This window comes from Aotus nancymaae, unplaced genomic scaffold, assembly GCF_030222135.1.
Source record: "Aotus nancymaae isolate 86718 unplaced genomic scaffold, 86718_ANA_hifiasm-v0.15.2.pri h1tg000039l, whole genome shotgun sequence".
In the NCBI taxonomy this organism is placed as follows: Eukaryota; Metazoa; Chordata; class Mammalia; order Primates; family Aotidae; genus Aotus; species Aotus nancymaae.
The window spans coordinates 13,379,537-13,389,015 of record NW_026988453.1 but is presented as its reverse complement, the minus strand read 5'-3'; the positions used below and the strand labels follow the sequence as shown (position 1 = coordinate 13,389,015).

At 46.0% G+C, this 9,479-nt stretch overlaps 1 pseudogene; it reads right to left on the bottom strand.

The window, feature by feature from the left end:
* Positions 1-8,592: 8,592 nt before the first annotated feature.
* Positions 8,593-9,274, bottom strand: LOC105721994 (ribonuclease H1-like; annotated as a pseudogene).
* Positions 9,275-9,479: the final 205 nt, after the last annotated feature.

Genomic DNA, 9,479 nt, shown 5'->3' with positions numbered 1-9,479 from the left:
TCTTTAAGGAAAGGTCAGGCTGTGTGAGAAGGGGAGAAGGGAACATGCCCGAGCATGTCCGAGCTTTTGGAAAAAAGGTGGGGGGTGTGTGTCCGAGCTCCCAGCGAGGCAACCAGCCTTACACCAACTACTTGGGAAGTTGAGGCAGGAGGATCCCTTGGGCCCAGGAGGTTGAGGCTACAGTGAACTATGATCGTGCCACTGCACTCCTGCCTGGGTGACAGAGCAAGATTCCATCTCTATAAAATAAAAGATTAAAAAACAGAAAGAATTGGATTTATCTTGAATTAGGAAGACCACATTTTCTGCTGCCAAGCAGACATTGGAGGTTGAGTTAATGATTTGAGGTCAGTTCTAGGAAAATTGAGTGACATCATCGAACACCAGGGGCTGTGACTGTATAAAATATCAAAGCTGACGTGTTATTATTAATGAAGCCTTTGGATTTGGCAAGTAGAAGGTCATGAGCAACCCCCAAAAGGGCACTTTCCATCATGGTTAGGACAGAAGCCAGATGGGAATGGGGTCAGAACAGAGTGGTCAAAATAAACCGCTCTTTGGAGACACTGGCGAGCAGTGTGGGTGAGTATGGATCGCAGGTGTGAGGGAAAGTTCCACTGATTTTAAATGGACTTTATAGGCAGAAGTTGTGGGCAGATGAGAAGGGCTTACACAGAGCTGTCCTTGGGTAAAAGTAGGAGCCAGTGGGCATCGGATACTTACTCCTCAGGTGAAAACTGGTCAAATCCGCAAAGGCAAGGTGCTCACGTGATGGCAGCACTCACAGTGGTCCCGTAGGGTGATGTACGTAACGGGAAGAAAGGTATTTCTAATGATGTGTGTCTGATCAGTGCTGGTCTTTGACTTCCGTCTCCTCCTTGGGTTCAGCACCCCAGGACCTGTGAAGGTTGGAGACCCCATGGAAAGGTTCCAGAGTCCTTAGGAGCTCCTGGGAGCCTCGTTCAGTGTTATGGCTCTTCATTTAAACCCCATTGCCCGGTGGCCGTTGAGTTCTGCCTTCCCTTGTTCTCCGATCACTGCTCGGTTGACCCTTTTCTGTGTCCTGTACAATCACAACAGTTTCTTGGTCACAAGGGACAATTCTCTAAGGGAACTCGAATGGAGGGTTCAAAATTGAGGCAAGTCATGTTTATGAAACAAGTCTCTGAAAACCTGACGTTTCCCAAGGAACAAGGGCTGTCTGTCCCACCCTGGCACTCATTCCTATCCCCCTGCCCCCGCCCTCCGTGTCAAAGGCTTCTCTGAGAAGGAGACCATGACATCACTTCCTTCGGGTGATGCAGGGTCGTCTGACCTCCCGCCTTTGGCCGCTGACCCCCGAGGAAGTGAGGCAGCGGCCGGCCGCAGCCGGGCACGCCCTGAGCTCGCTCTCCTTTTTTCCCTCTGGCTCACCTCTGGGTGCGGTCCCAGATGCCTTAAGGAAGTGCATGGTCTTCAAAATGTCTCAGTGCCTCCCAGTGCCCTCAGTTATTTCTTTAGAAGACGTGGAGAACTGCAGGGGTGAAAAGACACCACTAGGTGGCTGCACAAGACCTTGTTTGTTTCCATAGGCGCCATGCTGGTGGTGATCAGACGCTCCTCTACCAGTGTGTGTGTGTGTGTGCGCGCGCGCGCGCGTGTGTGTGTGTGTGTGCGCGTGTGTGTGTGTGTGTGGAGGGCGGGGGGAGGTGCCCAGTGGGGAGAATGGGGAGGCAGAGACAGAAGTTTAAGAAAACCTCAAGTTGAAAATGCCTAAATTTACAAAGCAGCTATGTTAAAGGGTTATTCTTAATGCCTACAGTGGAAGGAGTGCAGAGCTCCTTCTTACAGGAGAATTCTCTTGATATTTTTAGTCCTTTTTAGTTCATCAGTTATTTAGCAGAGAAACTGAAGTGTGAGCCTACTAACATTTCTGGCTACCGAAAATGAATCAGAAATGAGGGCATTGCATGAGATCTGAACTCTAAGAATCTGATTTGCATTCATTTTCATTCATAATCAGAAATTTGACATGTGCCTACTACCTGCCACGCCCTGGGCTAGGTGCTGAGGAGAGGGCTGTGAACAGCACTCTGCACTCTCATGGAACTTAGGTTTAAAAAAAATGCAAGAACAAATGCACTGTACATAGAAAAAAGAGTGTACAGTTTATCCAGCTCTGCCATTCTGTGATTCCATGACTATACCCTTCCCTTGCACAGCTCTCACATGAAGTATGGGATAATGAGACTCAGTTAATCCACCAAAATTAGACGCTACACAGATTTTCTGGAGTAGAGTTGCAGTGTAACTTCTGGCATGTGGTCATTTTACCATCAAGAGTTCCAGAAGAAGTGATGCTATGGAATTTCCAAGTCTCTCTTCTTTAACTGTTTATTACCTTCTTAGGTCATGTGCCAGTGCCAGGACAGTCATCTGAGACACGGGCTGCTCCTGGGGCAGTAAAAGCAGTGGCAGGCTGAAGACCGCAGGCTGAAATACACAAATTGGAAAATAAGAAAAAAAGTGATCCAAAGTCCAGGACACCAAGAAGACTGTAGAAAAACTCAGAATATAAAGGTGTGGCATTTCTAAGCACTGCCAAATTTATTTCTCCAGCCAAGTCAAACAGGACACAATGGAAGCCAGCTTCCAGATGCCCCACGTGAGGAAACACATGTGTATGTGCACAGAAGCACATGTGAGAACTTGTTAGGAGAAAGGGTGTTCATAGGAAGTCATGGAACACCAGAGCTGGAACATGCTTTCAAGCTAATTTAATCCATCCTCTCATTTTAAAGATGCAGATAACAGGCCTGCAAAGGAGAAGGTCTTGCCCAATATCTCAGAGTCACCATTGACAGAACCAAGACGATAACTCAGTGTCGTGATCCCCAGTTCATGGCTCCAGTCTATTTTATCTGTTCCCAAAGGATCATAGACACATTCGCTGCCTTTCTTACTAGGATTTACCTTCCCTTACACGCTACGGTGGTTGAATGGTGCCACCATCCCCCCACCCACAAAAAAAAGATACAGAATCTGTGAATATGCCCCTATTTTTATCTTTATTTTTAAATTTTATTTATTTATTTATTTGAGACAGGGTCTCATCTATCACCCACGTTGGAGTGCAGTGGCGCAATCGTGGCTCACTGCAGCCTCAACCTCCTAGGCTCAGGTGATTCTCCCACCACAGCCTCCTGGGTAGCTGGGGCTGCAGGTGCACGCCACTACACCTGGCTAATTTTTTGTATTTTTTGTAGAGATGGGGTTTCACCATGTTGCCCAGGCTAGTCTCAAACGCCCTCATTTTTAAAAAGGACCTTTGCAGATGTAATTAATTAAGGATCTTGAGATGAAATTATGTTTGATTAGGATCAGCTTACACCCAACGACAAGTATCTTGAGAAGAGGAGTGAAGAGGAGAGGAAAGCAGAGGAGAGGAGGGGAGGGGAGGGCAGAAGAGGGGAGGGGAGAAGACACGTGGAGAAGAAGACAATGTGAAGACAGAGACTGAGAACCCCGAGGATTGCCTGCAGCCACCGGAAGCCAGGAGAGAGGCATGGAACAGCTTTTCCCTCAGCGCCTGCAGAAAGAACAAAGTCTGCCAGCACCTTGATTTTAGACGTCTGACTCCAGAACTGTGAGAGAATCAATTTCTGTTGGTTTAAGCTACCAAGTTTGTGGTACTTTGTTACTGTAGCTGTAGGAAACCAATACATTTATATGCCCCAATTCCCTTAACTGCTTTTGTTCCATTCTTTCCTTACCTTGAAGAGGGTGGCATTCTTTGTGCACAGTAGCACATCGTGGTTATGAGATGCTGTTGCTATTGGCAGGCGAAAGATTGCTTAGGGATGGTCCTCTTGGAAAAATCTAAACATGTTGTACTCTAAGTGCCACTAACTGAAACCAGCCTTGAGAAGTTCTCAAGAAGGGCCTTCCAAATGCCCTAAAGCTGTCTTCATGTGACCAAAAGGAGAGCCAATAGGAGAAGAACACAACAGGTTTTCCCCATCCTAGATGCTGAGTGTGGTCATGACTGGCTTTTACTGGAATTGTGTTCTCTCTGGTAATATGAGAGGCTGTTATCAGTGTGATCCTCTCTTTATCATCTAGTTTGTTTTTGTTTTTGTTGCTTTTGTTTTTGAGACAGGGTCTCCTTCTGTTGCCCAGGCTGGAGTGCAGTGGCACAATCTCAGCTTACGGCAGCCTCGACCTCTTGGGCTCAAGTGATTCACCCACCTCAGCCTCCTGAGTAGCTGAAACTACAGGTGCATGCCACCATTCCCAGCTAAGTTTTGCATTTTTGTAGATACAGGGTTCCCCCTAGGTTGTCCAGGTTAGTCTCAAACTCCTGGGTTCAAGCAATCCACCCACCTTGGCCTCCCAAAGTGCTGGGATTACAGGTGTGAGCCACCATGCCCAGCCATTACAGGTATGAGCCACCGTGCCCAGCCATTACAGGTGTAAGCCACTGTGCCTGGCCCACTTAGGTCTTCAAGTGGCTTTGGATGGTGCAGGGGAGTGGGCAGTCACACCTCAAATGAATTTAAAATGGAGCTGGAACTGTAAGTGATATCATAAGGCAAATCTATTGCATACTGCAATGTCTTCAAGCATATTCTTCCTTTTCATGTGGTTGTTGGCAAATATCTGGAATGGGAAAGAGGACTATCCTTTTGGGAGACTTTCTCTTTGTGCTTCTCAATGTTGCAGAAATAAATACACAACTTTAATTCATTCCCCAAAGGAAGAAATAATAAAAACAACCTACTCAAAACGAGTCAAAGTTGCTGGAAAAATCAGGAAATAGCTTTTGTGGTTTGTTTGTTTGTTTTTCTTCGTAATTTTCAGGAAATCTAGTGAAGACAGTAGCTGCCCTTTAGATAACACATTCATTCCAAGGGCTAAAGGGACGGGTGCGTATGCTGAAGCTGCCCCCTGTCCTGAGCACATCTCTCCTTCTGAGCTCGTGGCACCCCAGGGCTGAGCTTAGAGCCACTGCATGAAGAAGTCAATGGCGTCAATCTAAGGAAAACAAGACAGCTGATATCAAACTTGTTTAGAGTAATGTCATCTGATGAATTATTTCCACTTTCAGCCCAGACTGAGATTTAAACATGTCAAAGAATGGGCCTAAACTGCTGGGTGGACAAGAATAGTCAATTTGTAGGTTTGCTATATGGGGTAGGAACAGAAGGGAGGAGGTTTGGTGTCCATCTGGTTGGAGGGAAAAATGAAAGGCCAAAGTGGAATTTGTTCCATACCTGGCACCTTAGTTTGGTGTCTGAGCCTGGTAGAAAAGGGGCTGTGAGCTGAAGCTATACTATTAGTCTTTGTGAGAAACTCAGTGAGGCCCGAGGCAAGACTATCATTCTTACTTTCCCAAGGGACCAGCATGACACAGGTTGCTGGACAGATGGGCCAGAACATAGTGCTGTTCTGGCCCTCATGGATTGGAAAGTTTGGCCTCTGGATTTAGTTGGCTTGGATGTTGAAATTCAGATTGTGGTGGCCAGAAACTGGGGCAATGGAGAGTCACTCTCAGGAGGTTTTGTGGACAGAGAACATTGGATGGGGCTGAGACCAGAGAAGAGAGACGAGCCTAGCGGAATCTGTGTTGACTAATAGTAATAACAGGGTCACCATTCGTGAGGACACGTGAGACATATTCTATGACGTTTGGTTGGAACTTTGCTGAAACAAATAGAAGGTCCTAGTTGAGCATGTGGTAAGAAGAGTCAAAACTTGGGTTATCAGTATTTTTTTTAATTTTCTATTTTTTGTAGAGACAAGGTTTTTCCATATTACCCAGGCTGGTCTCAAACTCCTGAACTCAAGAGATTCACCCACCTCAGCCTCCACGGTGACTGGCATGGGTTACCCCTATTAAGGTGCCCCCGCCGTGGTACCCAAGAAACAGTAAGGTTGAAATTGCACCTCATCTAACAGGCCATGTTTTCAAACTGTGCTCCGTAATAGTCTAGGTTTTCTGAGGAGACCCTTGAGACTGGATAAGTGGCTTACAGCAGGATCTGGGCCTTCTACCACCAACTCAACGTCAGCCACTATTTCGCCTATTTCACCTACAGTAAGAGAAGCTTTGTAACTAACAAAAAGGTCTTCACAGCTTAATGGAAAAGTCTCGAACACCTCTGCTTTAGGGCACCCTTTACTAAGCCTGGCAACGTGCACCCAGTAGATTTTCAGTGAATAACACATTTACTTGTATATGCAATCTAGCCAAAAGACGATTTGAAGCAGTAATAACTTTGTATTAATGGATGAGACCAGAGTAAGTGATTTATTTCTAAAAGCCACTGAAAGTAACAAAGCAATTAAAATATTAAATGTTTGGGAATACCGTTTTATTCCTTTTGCACAAACCAGAGATGGACAAACACAAATCTTAATGTCAGACATTCATAGTGATTCTATCTCTTGGAAATAAGCCAAACAGTAGTAAACAATCCTATATGCCTTTGTTTTAACTATACTTCCAAGTTACAGTTTATGAGCCTGTTCAGCAGTTGTTATCTAATTTTCCATAGCAAGAAAAAAAATGGCCAACTTACAAGTTGTGTTTCTGTATGTATTTCGGTTAACAGATTATTAGTTTTTTTTTTTTAAAGGAAGGTTTTGGCCAGGAGCCTTAGCTCACGCCTGTAATCTCAGCACTTTGGGAGGCCAAGGCAGGATCACATGAGGCCAGGAGTTTGAGACCAGCCTGGCCAACATGGTGAAAAGCCGCTACTAAAAGTACAAAACTTAGCTGGGCATGGTGGCGCACGTCTATAATGCCAGCTACTCAGGAGGCTGAGGCACAAGAATCCCTTGAACCCAGGAGGCAGAGGCTGCAGTGAGCTGAAATGATGCCATTGCACTCCAGCCTGGGCAACAGAGCAAGACTCTGTCTCAAAAAAAAAAAAAGAAAAGAAAAGAAAAGAAAATAATAATAGAAAGGATGGTTTTTAAAGATTAAAGTTTCATTAATAAATAAGAATTGTCTGAATGTTGTCAACAGTTGTAAATGTCACTAGCCTTCATAACACACAGATCAATAAGGATTTTCTTCTAGGCAGACGTCTTTTTTTTTTTTTTTTTTTGAGATGGAGTTTCCCTCTTGTTAACCAGGCTGGAGTGCAATGGCGCGATCTTGGCTCACTGCAACCTCCACCTCCTGGGTTCAGGCAATTCTCCTGCCTCAGCCTCCTGAGTAGCTGGGATTACAGGCACGCACCACCATGCCCAGCTAATTTTTTGTATTTTTAGTAGAGATGGGGTTTCACCATGTTGACCAGGATGGTCTCGATCTCTTGACTTCGTGATCCACCTGCCTCGGCCTCCCAATAGGCAGAAGTCTTAATGAAAATAGCATGTGTGTGTCTGTCTGTCTTCCTATATGTTTTTATTTTATGATAAAAAGGTTTACTAAATTGATGATCATGGCAAACTTTTTTTTAAGTATGTAGAGTTTTCAACAAAACAGCCAAAGAAATTTTGGAAAGATTTATTTACGCATCTTGGTCTTTACAAGTTGTAACTGTCCCTAGAGAACGGCCTGGCAGCCAGGGTCGCCTGTGCGCAGGCTTTGCCCACTACGTCAGTGCCCATTAAGCAGGTATGTGAGGCTGAGACCAGCTCACCCTCCCTGCTGAGCAGCCCGCCCAGACCCCCGGCTGCATCTGTCTCTAAAGTGCCCACAGGTGCAAGTCACCTGTAGAAGCAGGAGACTCATCTTTGAACTGGAAGGTAAATAGATGCTTCAGAATATTTCTAGACTTCTGACGTGCATCTTTGAACCACTGTTATTTATTTATTTATTTTTAATTAATTTATTTTTCTTATCAAAATCAAAGCTGTGGGCCAGGCACGGTGGCTCACACCTGTAATCCCAGCACTTTGGGAGGCTGAGGTGGGTGGATCACTTGAGGTCAAGAGTTTGGGACCAGCGTGGTCAACATGGTGAAACCCCATCTCTACTGAAAATATAAAAATTAGCCGAGCGTGGTGGCATGGGCCTGTAGTCCCAGCTACTCCAGAGGCTGAGACAGGAGACTCACTTGAATCCACAAGGCGGACGTTGCAGTAAGCTGAGATCACACCACTGCACTCCAGCCTAGGTGATGGAGCAGGACTCCATCTCAACAACAACACACAAATCAAAGCTGTGGCATTTAAACCAGACTGCAACAGAATAAGAAAGAACAGTATTAGGCCGGGCACGGTGGCTCACGCCTGTAATCCCAGCACTTTGGGAGGCTGAGGCAGGCGGATCACAAGGTCAGGAGATCAAGACCATCCTGGCCATGGTGAAAACCCGTCTCTAAAAAAAAAAAAAGAAAAAAGAAAGAAAGAACAGTATCAAACCTAATAAGCAAAATGCCAAAATCTCACAGATTAAATCTCAAAGATGTTCAATATATATTTAACCACTTTTTATCAAAATGTATCACAGAATGCCACCTGCCACCATGATTCAGTGTGAAAGCCACGTCTGCCCATCCACCGCAATGGTCCAGCCCGCAGTCTCTGTTCCACACCAGGAAGCAAAAGTAGTGAAACAGCCACTGGCCCAAGTTTTCCCAAGTAATAAAGTCACTTTGCTTAGTCTTCAGAATGTTTAGCTCCTCTCGTTAATCTACCAGCTTCCTCATTGCCTATAAACCCTGGATGACCAGGAACAAGGATCCCCTGAATATCCATGCCTTGAGTGAGCTTCTCCAGTGTCCCAGTGTCACAGAGTCCTCCTTGTTCATCACCTCTTTCTATGTACTTGTCTTCCACCCGTGCTTCTTCCAACCTTGAACCCAGTTAGTTACACCGTTTACAGTAAACACACTCTCTGTGTACAAAACCGATGCATTCACGTTTGCAGGCTTTGCTTGCTCTACGGCGTCGCAGGCTGCACGAATTTCTGCTCTTTGGTTTGTCTGTCACCCAGGAAGTCTAATGCCTACATTTAAAGGATGGTCTGGCCCCCAGTAAACGTCAGTTCCCACTAGTGCCCTCTTCCACTCATTACTGGAACAGCAGCCATCAGTGTAGACGACAACAAAGGCTCCCGTGTAAGAAAATGTCTCTGCTCACTGGAGGCACTGGCTCTGTGATTGGCTTCACAGGCTTTACACACGGCTCTGTGCTTTCATCCCCATCTTTGTTCAGCGGCTCACGGAGTCCCTTGCTGGCTTTTGCTTGAGATTCTTGTGTTTTTCTGCCCTTCTGAAACTTCCAGGCTTGCAGATTTCCTGACAAAGGCCCAGGCCTCATCTTCTGTGGCAAACTTCTTAAATCTGGCAGCAGGAAATGGGTCCAGCTATGCTCTGCACTCATCCCAGGTCAGAAAGACCTGGTCCTGCAGGCCCTCCTCATGGCATAGACCATCCCGAGGCTTCAACAGTCCCTGCGGCAGCACACAGCAGTCAAGGTGACTCTGTGGGCTAGGGACAGAGGCCGGCTCATGGCTCACTCCCACCTCACACTAGTGCAACCCC